Source organism: Hippocampus guttulatus, chromosome 6 (genome assembly GCF_054856545.1).
Source record: "Hippocampus guttulatus isolate MCC_2025c chromosome 6, RoL_Hgut_1.0, whole genome shotgun sequence".
Classification (NCBI taxonomy): Eukaryota; Metazoa; Chordata; class Actinopteri; order Syngnathiformes; family Syngnathidae; genus Hippocampus; species Hippocampus guttulatus.
In genome coordinates, this window is record NC_141266.1 from 11,948,362 (window position 1) to 11,957,815 (window position 9,454).

The window sequence follows — 9,454 nt, forward strand, 5'->3', positions numbered from 1 at the left end:
GTGAATAGATAGATAGATACTTCCCTTCTATGTGTGTGAGCTCACTTCCATTCGAAATGTGTGTGCGTGTGTGTCAACTCAAGGAAGTGTTTTCCTCCCCCAGCACATCCATTCATTTGTTTGTTCATTAATTCAACATCATTGATTATTGCCTTTCCACCCCCCACAACTGGAAAGAAGGTCCCCATAGACTACAAGCACTTCTTTGACAAAAAGAAAGCAGTTTACTTTGTTTGTTTGTTTGTTTGTTTGTTTATTGAACATAAAACATATATACAGTAATATAGAAGACGTCTGCTGCAATTAGCTGAATGTATTGTAATTTCTTTTTCAAATAATTTCCCCTCTTGTGTTCATCGCCATGTATTGTGTGACATATAACTGTCATTACAAAAAACATCAATTATATTTTTGCTGGCATAGATAGTTTTCACAGCCACATTGAAAACACTTAACATTAAGTTAAGAATTAAACGATACATTATTGCATTGTTTCTCCACTTTCATTTTTAAGATATTAAACAACTTTGAAGGTCACATCAAGGTAATCCAAGTAAACATAAAATACAGTTTTTAAATGGAGATATTATTCAGGAAGAAGAAAATATATATTTGAAGCTACCTTACATTATATGAACACATAATGTAAGGCCGGCCTCCAAAAATTAACCCAAGGGCACAGCGATGACTCATGCAGGAGGTCACAAAGGAACCCAGGAGAACAGCCAAAGAACTGTAGCCCTCCATTGCCTCAGTTAATGTCAATTTTGGGGTTATTAGCGAGCGCTGGGACACAGCTGCAAAATACAGTGTACAGCTACAGTACACAACACGGATTGTGTTTTACAACATTTCTTAAGCATATTTGTTCAAGTAGCTCCTCTCACTCCCCTGAAGTTTAGTGCAGGAGAGGCACACTGACATGGCAGAAGCACAAACGGACTCACTGAATATTGACGTGCACAACGTTATGTTTATAACGGACTGGAAGAAAATATCCACTTGCAGATGATGTACAGTTGGCTGCTGTGAAGTGGGCATGTAGAGAAGGCCTTCCACCCCGCCGAGTATGCATCTTTGTGTTATTAAAATAATACAGATGACACTAATGAATGAAATCCAGATGACATATACTCAGAATTTTTCTTTCTACACCTTGATCAAATCTACTGAAATTGTCCTACATGACTTGCACCACAATTTAGACCTGCTTTTAGCTGGTCTCAAGATTATTCTACTGTCTGCCACATAATTGTCAAGTCCGCTGAGGGCTTGTTTAAAAAAACAAAAAACTCCCTCGCTCGTCTGTAATGAATCAGAATCACCTTTATTGTCATTGTATTACAGACAACGAAATTTGGGTGCCACTCCTTCGTGAATTTAGTAAGAAAATAAAATAACGGGTTAATAAATACAAAACTCAACAACAAACACACAACAACGTGACTAGCATGGCGCTACGTGGTCTGCCAAATTCCCCAAAATGCAAAAGGAAGCTTGCACCTGCACAAAACTCGAGGTGCACCAGTTTTTACACCCCAGCACTAAATCGAGGAAAATAGAGCCCTTAGTCGTTGACAATATCTGCCTAATCCATTTAATTCCGCAGTTTTGAATAATTAGACTCTTTGGTCACAAGTGAACTGCAAAATCCTCCTTTCAGATTTACAGTGCAGCCACTATATTTTTATTTATCCAATTGGTAGATTGTTGCTGAAGTTATCACATGTGGATCATAGTGTATTTTTCACCCTATGGAACACTTTGTTCGCAGAGGCCAGGCCAGTTAACAATTAATATCCTGTTTCTGTAGTTTTATAACTTGGCAGAACTACAGTCAATGCCACTGCTACCGCAATAACAGAACAGATCTGCTCAGACAGATGGCTTGTTAGATGATTCTTCCGTTTAAGTCAGGTTGCCAAGGGATGACTCATGTGGGGATCTGTGTATCTGTGAAGCAAGGTCCCCGAACCTGTTGTTTTCTTTCCGTGCTTTGACGACCGGCAACTACTTAAATGATGTTCATTCGGTAATACTGTAGTCTCAGAATAAGATTTACGTTGTAATCAATGGGTGGTTTTCACAGCTTGGCCTTTATATCCAACTCCAATGAGGATTACTTCAGAAAGCGGAAGAAAATTTGAGGTGTAATAAATTGTAGATGTATTCATTTATCAGTTTTGCCAATGCGAACTTTGAGTGTCTGCCTTAAAAAAGACAGTGGTGAGTTTGAAATCATGCTTTCTATATGTTTATTCTTTATCTTTGTCATACCAAAAATCTAGACTTTTTATGTTGAATCTGTTTGGACCAGGGGCAGGGGGCATTGTCATTCAACAGTCCAGTGACTACTTATCACAGATTAAAAAAGCCGACTGACTGCTGACAATTCTGAAGACACCGGCAATGCTAATTTGAGGACATACCTTGGTTGAACACGTCCCTAAGGTTAAATTATTTTCAATGATTTCTCGGAGTACCAGCATTTTGTGTACATGTTTCATAAGTTGATTTGAATAATATTAATGATTCTGAAACCACAATTTAAAATCATTTTCTTAACACACAGTGTTAAACTAAATAAATAGATAATTCAATTGTAGGTTTGGGGCTGGAACGGATTAATTGCATTTTAGTTCATCTCAATGAGAGAAATTATTTCGGTTTATAGACATTGTGGGTTAGAAACGTGCCTGAGTTTCTATTGTATTTACAAGACAGTAAGAACACTCTTCCCTCCTCTCTGTCTGCCCACCTGGTTGCCTGTCTGCCCCCCATCGGTCTGTCTGTCTGTCTCTCGTTCTGTCTGGCTGCCTATCTCTCTCTTCCTTACTCTGTTTACAGTACATGCTGAGCGTCTCAGTGTAGAGCGAGGCAGTTTCTATGGTGATATGAAAAGGTCACCTTCAGAGAGGTCTGAGTGAGCGTGTGCAGAATACCAGTCGAATAATCAGGCTTCCTGTAATGACTGATAACAGATCACAGCTCATTACGGGGAGCGAGACAAAAAAGATATGGCTCATAGCTTTCAAAGGGATTATTTGTGTCTGAGCAAAGAGACAATTTCCACCGAAGGTATCCCTGCGGGTGTATCTTTTGTATGTTGTTGGCTTATGTTTGTGGTTCACAATCTGTACAGATCATGATAAAAGAACAGAATATTATAGGATGTAAAATGCTGATCAATGTTTAACTATGGTGTTACAGTATTCCCAAAATTGACAAAACAAAAACATCAAATTAAAGGAACGCTGTTTAGTGTTTACAACAGTGCACGTTTTTAATCTATGCAAATTAGCCTATTTCTCATTAACTAGTAAAAAGAATCACTCGGTATCAGACAATAATTGTATTCCTAACAAATGTTGCCATTCTGATTCATCATTGCAAATACGTTTCGATTAAAAAAAACAAAAAAATCATTGTTTGACTTATGGCTGACAGGAAAACATTAGCCTTGCCTTTAATATATAATTTGAAGTTCATAGTTTTGTGAGTTATTGTTGAAACAAATTGGAAGAGAGTACACGGCGAGCATTACAGAGCAGAAGCTTCATTGATAACAATGCTGACATCTACTGGACAACATGTCCTACTCTGGTAATGAGACACTGTCTGGATCAGTGTTTTTATGTACTGTGTATATATATATATATATATACTGTATATATCCATCCATCCATTTTCCAAACCGCTTGATCCTCACTAGGGTTGCGGGGGGTGCTGGAGCCTATCCCAGCCGTCTTCGGGCAGTAGGCGGGGACACCCTGAATCAGTTGCCAGCCAATCGCAGGGCACACAGAGACGAATAACCATTCACGCCCACACTCACACCTAGGGACAATTTAGAGCGTCCAATCAGCCTGCCATGCATGTTTTTGGAATGTGGGAGGAAACCGGAGTACCCGGAGAAAACCCACGCAGGCCCGGGGAGAACATGCAAACTCCACACAGGGAGGCCGGAGCTGGAATTGAACCCGGTACCTCTGCACTGTGAAGCCGACGTGCTAACCACTGGTCTACTACTGTGTATATATGTGTGTGTGTGTGTGTGTGTGTGTGTGTGTGTATGTGTGTGTGTGTGTGTGTGTGTGTGTATATATATATATATATATATAGAGAGAGAGAGAGAGAGATTTGCATGTTCTCCCCGGGCCTGCGTGGGTTTTCTCCGGGTACTCCGGTTTCCTCCCACATTCCAAAAACATGCATGGCAAGGTGATTGATCACTCTAGATCAGGGGTGGGCAATTATTTTCCCGGGGGGGGGGGGGCAAATGAGAAGCAGAAAATATTGTGGAGGGCCGAGCAAAAAGTTAGAAATAGAAATAGAAAATAAAGAAGATAGCACAATGTCTTTGTATGCCAGTAATAATGTAACATTCTCCTCCACCATCACACTCAGCACCGGTTCTCCTCAAGGATGTGTACTGAGCCCCCTGTTGTTCACGCTCTGTACATTTGACTGCTCTCCGACTCTTATTAGCGGTCCAGTTTGCGGAAAGTTTTTAAAATGATAACAATCAAACCATTCTAGGAAATGTTCATTTGCTCGAGCCACAAGCAATTCACTCTGAGCATGGAAATTGCCAGAATCGGACTGAGTAAGAATCGCTTCCTTGTTTTTCAAAGTCTCGTAGATTTGAGTCTTTCCGACTCCAGGCGTCTCCTGAATGTTTCGTACTTTGTTACCCGCTTCGTTTAATCAGATACATATCACTTTCCCTTCCATGGTCATTACTCTCTCCCTCTTTCTTCGTCTTCCCCTCCCTCCCTGTGCTCTGCAACTTGAAGTAACTGCGCCACCTGGTGTTGAAATACCTGTCATTACAAGTCCAAACGAAATGAATGCAATCAAACCTTAATTGTGCACCAATCTTCGGTGGGCCGGATTAAAAAGACCAACGGGCCGGACCCGGCCCGCGGGCCGTAGTTTGCCCACCTCCACAATCTAGAGTCTAGACTGTCCCCAGGTGTGAGTGTGGGCGTGCATGGTTGTTCGTCTGTGTGTGCCCTGCGATTGGCTGGCAACCAATTCGGGGTGTCCCCCGCCTACTGCCTGGAGACAGCTGGGTTAGGCTCCAGCGACCCTGCGACCCTAGTGAGGATAAAGCGGTTCGGAAAATGTAAGTTTGTGTGTGTGTGTGTGTGTGTGTGTGTGTGTGTGTATATATATATTGTATACAGGTAGCTCAAATATAAAGTGACCACTTAAACAGCGCAATGCAACTCCAAGTGTTCCCTTTATTTATATAAATATATATTTTTGCAGCTTTAAATATATATACTGTACATCGACCAGTAGCCCACGAACTGTTCTCAAGTGGATCGCAAGGGGTCTAGGGGTAAATGCATTACAAAAAAAATATCTGTGTATTTGTGCGTGTTATCAATATTATGTATTTTGTGTTAGTGCACACTGCACCCTCCGCAAACTCTCAGTGTACCTCTTACAATATATATATATATATATACGTACACATTAAAAAACTAAATAATATAACAAAGCAGGTCATCTTTAACCGACGGCGCCGCGTGACCTGTATCACCGGAAGTTGTTAACGATCAGCAGTCTGCAATTGCAGTTTGCGATGAGACCTGTTGCCATCTATCTTTTTTATTTTTTTTACTCTCATCAAAAGTTTGTTTCGTGTAGAATTCACCGATGGCACTGACAAAGAATGGGAAGCAGCAGTGCCAGGAGAAAATTTTAAAAACGATATACGTGAACTACGATAGTGTCATTGTTGCACTGCAGAAGCTGCTGAAGCGTGTCCCATGCCGCCGCATCAGGTCTCGACAAAGGTAGGCACTGATTCCTTTTTGCAAACTCACGAGCTTTTGTATCAACTCTATTTTAATGTTTCCTTCATGTTCCGGGCGTTATGGCTGTTGCTCATCCTGGCATGCGGTGTGCATGTGCGGTAGCGGGTCGATCGCAGGAGGGTCGGTTGCCTGAAAAGTCGACCTTCGGTCAAAAAAAGTTGGGCATCCCTGATATAGACAGATAGATTATTATTTGAAATACATATGATTCTGCGCGTGTATATGTGTGTGTGTGTGTGTGTGTGTGTGTGTGTGTGTGTGTGTGTGTGTGTGCATGCATGGGGAAACACGCACACACTGCGAGCTAATTGTTAAACTGCCCATTGCAACTCTTAATCCTGATGTTTATGTTTGTATTGCCTCACTTCATTAGTGTTTTGCTCATTTGCTTTGAAATGTCTTCGCTTTTCTCTTTATAGATTAAAAAAAAAGTCAGAAGTTAACCAAAGTGCATTCCAGTGTTTTCAATCACGTCCACATTCTTTTGGCTGCAGTTGCACTTGCCACAACTCATGATAAATGAGACGTTGGCCCAAGCTATCTATCCATCTGAAGAACCTTATCCTTGGCTATGGTGTCCATTCTTCATTTTATTGATTCCTTTGTCATCTTGCCAGAGCAGGAAACTGACTTCCACAGTATTTCATATTCGACTGACCGGAGGGGACAAAATTGTGATGCTCCAATGGAAGTGATCATTTTATCAGAGAAAATCTGTCAGAAGTTAGAGCTGCACAGAAATTAAGATGTTGTGACATCTACAGTCTTTGTGGAGACAACTTTGAGAATTTGAAAGTAAACTTCTATCATACAACAAGCTAATTTCCTAAGAAGGATTGATAAAAAGCATTCAAAAACATTGAGAGTGCAATCTTGTCTCAAACTATTCTGTGTCTGAGCCAGAGTAAATGTTTGATTCCGTGGTATTGCGATTCGACTCAATCATGAGTTTGAGAGAGTATATTGCAGTTAGTTTCTTGTCATTTTACAATATGAATGTCAATAGGTTACTTTAATGCGGCGTGTTTTGTAAGATCTCTTCAGTAAAATATGATTTAATACGTATCTCCGTATATTTGAAAGTGGAATGATTGGGCCAATGCTTTTTGGGTGAAACCCTCTGATTGGTTGCTCAGGTCAGGCAAAGTAAACTGTGATAAAGCCCACATAATAGGTGACCATGTTTGAACTTTGATATGTCATTGTATTTATCTACCATAACTCTGTTTTTGGAGCAGTGTGATTGAGTAATACGTACCATTTCCATACACATTTAGAACAGAGCTACAGTATATCAATAAAGATGTACTGTATTAACATTACGTCCAGACTGAGTCGATATCTTAAACTCCAAATTTAGACTGTTCACCATTATGGCAGCCAAAAACATGAATACAGTTTCTGTTACTTGAGTGAGCCTGACCTGAGAATAATGCAACATCATTTTCAATTGCTTTGGTCTGAATGAAGCATCCCACACAGTACCTCTGGATTCCCGTTTTATGTTTTGCAGTTGTATTTGTCATTGATTTTACACCGAACCTCCCACCCCTCTCTATTCTGTGGTTTCCATTTCTCTCTGTCCTCCTTTCTCCGTAATTGGTAATTTAAATGAAAAAGCTCCAAGCAGGGGATTAGAGTTGCATGTGTGCGAGTCTCCAAGGGATGCACTTAAGAACAAAAGCATCTGTAAGGGGGCCCTCCTTTGCTTTCTGTTACCGTGGATACGGGAGTGTCTGTTATCGAAATGTTGCTATGTCGATGACTAGTTGATGTTTTGGAAATATTTGTGTAGTTTTCCTAGAGCTGGGTCATATGTTTGAAAAGTTTATCAAGATACATGTGTTTCATATCAGTCGATATTCATGTATATTGAATATAATCTTTGGGTCAGTTTCATCTTCAAAATAGGTGCCTAGAAGAAAAAGGCTGAATTTAGGTACTAGGTCTGGCAGAATCACAATGTACGTATTTTCATATGTCTATTGATAATTATTGATTAAAAAATCTATTTAAAATAAAACAATTACATTGATTGAATATAAAAATAAATAGAATAAAACACAACTATGAAGAGGAAAAATAGCATTCGAAATATCTGGCAGTAAAATATGATCTGTGCTGCAACATTTTTTAATCAACATTAAATTAAGTGCAATTTCTATTGATATTGAGCAATTGTCTATCGTTATATACGTATTGAAATTGAATTATTGCTCACCCTGACTTATATTTTTTTGTGACACATCAGTGTGTATCGATATTATATTTGGATGTTTCAGTTGATCAGCATACTGGCAAGCACCCGTCACCACGTGGCAACAGCCACCCATGCTAGATTATGTGTACCAGAGCCCTACCAATTACACAAGAATTACTATGCCAGGAGTCCCCTCCTTTCCTTTCAATAGATGGCATGACACAAAAACAAATGCTTCACATCCCTCCTTTTCTTCCTTTCATGGTGCACCTGCGATTCCTTTTTTCGGCTAGCTATAGTAGTCCAATCAAAAGTTGATTTTTATTATTTTTTTTGCAGCAAGTTTATTCAACACCTGTCTCCGGCAAATAGAGATCAATTGCCACAAGCATGCATATATAGGACCGAGTAGAGGTGGATGCAGTATGGGCGGAGGGGTGTCACAGAAAGAGTATGCCAGTTTTGTCTGAAGGTTTAAGAATGATCATGTGGGGACTACAAGGGAAGCTGGACTGTTATCCCATGTTTGCTCTATATGATTTATTTGGTTGTGATTAACATAACTAAAAGACCAACTTTTCCGTTTAATGCATTTTGCAGAAACTTTATTTGCATGTATGCCACCATAGTCGCAATCATTCTGGGTTGTGCATCGAAAAGTTGTTGCCCGTATTGCTGCTCTATGCCGAGCAAAGCATAACAAATGCAAATTTCATTGGCGAAAAGGAATCTAAATGCCACACTTGCGTGGCTTTTGGATGTAATTTTCAATCAAATGGGGAATAGGGTCATTCCAGGCTAAATCGCCCAATTGGTTAAAATATGTAGATTTTGATTTTAATAAAACTTTCTGTATTTGTTGATAGTGATGGCACAGCACTGTATCTCAAATGTTAGGTCAATCGGAGAAAATAGATGTTTAAAAAAAACGCACATCGTGGCATTATAACTAATTTTTGCTGATGCAGGTAGTAGTTCACGTTTGTTTTGCTTTGCTCCGCAAAGGGCAGCAATCATTCTACGTCACTACCCAGAAAGCATTGCGACAATGGTGGCATACATGCAAATAAAGTTTCTGCAAAATGCATTAAACGGAAAAGTTGGTCTTTTAGTTATGTTAATCACAACCAAATAAATCATATAGAGCAAACATGGGATAACAGTCAGGGATCATTTGAAGTGGTATAATGTTGAACATATTGGGAGGGGTACATTTAGCAATAGGTCAGATACACTAGACCAAAATAGTTTTCATGCTGCAAAGCAAGAATTAATTCCTAATATTTAAAGTGATGTCAGGATACAACTCTCATAGTCTTATTCTCAGATTGAGTCCATTTTAGTGCCAAAAGTGATTGTTGTCCCCAAGTGTACAAAACACAAGCACTCTTGTTACTGTATTTACAAGCATAGCAGGCCTCGGATC